The sequence below is a fragment of the Montipora capricornis genome, unplaced genomic scaffold, assembly GCF_036669925.1.
Source record: "Montipora capricornis isolate CH-2021 unplaced genomic scaffold, ASM3666992v2 scaffold_414, whole genome shotgun sequence".
Lineage (NCBI taxonomy): Eukaryota > Metazoa > Cnidaria > Anthozoa > Scleractinia > Acroporidae > Montipora > Montipora capricornis.
This window is the reverse complement of record NW_027180145.1, coordinates 95,183-96,335: the sequence shown is the minus strand read 5'-3', so window position 1 is coordinate 96,335 and position 1,153 is coordinate 95,183.

The following is a 1,153-nucleotide window of genomic DNA, read 5'->3' as shown; positions in this document are numbered from 1 at the left end:
CGTGAATTAATCAATTTCGGCGTAACTTTCAAGAATCATATCGTATTAAAATTATTGACTGGATATTCTCAGAAGATCGGAGTCACATGCTAGGCAACCAGTGTCTTATGTGAATTTAACTGGGTTTATCATGGGCCTACAGTGAATGACCTATGAATTACCATGACCTACAGTGAATGTTGTAAAAATTTACCCGACAGTGTAAACAAATACTCATCTTGGGTTTTTTTTTTTTGGTTTTTGTTTTGTTTAGCACTCGCTTTGTGCGATATTAGACATGTCGAATCCAGCGGCACAAAAACATAAGCGAGCCTATCGACATCGGGTTACCTGTTCCGAATGTAAAAAAGACATCGTTGCTGAGTACCAAGGCGATCATGCAAGAAACAAGCATATAGGCAAGAAAGTTAAATTTACTGTTTCTCGTGCGCCAGATCAGTCGCAACTAGGTTTCACCGGCGGCAATGAAACAATCAATATGCTATGCAGTAAAATCGATGCCGAAAACGTTGGCTCAGATCTTCAGAATGACAGAAGTACAGATATAGTGGATTCATCAGATACTGCTCTGGATAAGTCAGAAATCGAGGTGATTCAAGTGAATAATGGTGCTCGGCGTGCTCTGGCTACGTCAGAATTTAGGGATGTTGGTTCGACAGATGAATCAGAAATCACGGATAAAGGTAATTCGGATAAGTCAGACATCATGGATATGGAAAGCATAGATAATGGTGCTACTGTTCCGGATTCTACAGAAATCATAGATAATGGTGCTAACTCTGAAATTGTGCATAGTGCTAATCGGGATAGGTCCATTCCAACTGTCATAGATAATAGTGTTCCGGAAAAGTCACTTAAGTCAGTTATCATGGATAATAGTACTCCAGCTAAAACAGATATCGCAGATGGTGCGCAAAGTTCTTCTTTGGATACAAATTTATAAATTATAGTGGTACTTGCCAAAAGTCCAGTGATATAGACGAGGGACCTCAGTAACCGATCTTAAAGTGCTAAGACCCTAAAAAAAATGGCAGAGAATCTTTTTCTAGAGATTTCAACCCGCCCTGGTACAAACGATATCCATGGCTGACCTACAACTGTGAAAGAAAGAAAGCATGCTGCTACCCATGACAGAAATACTTGAATGCCCATG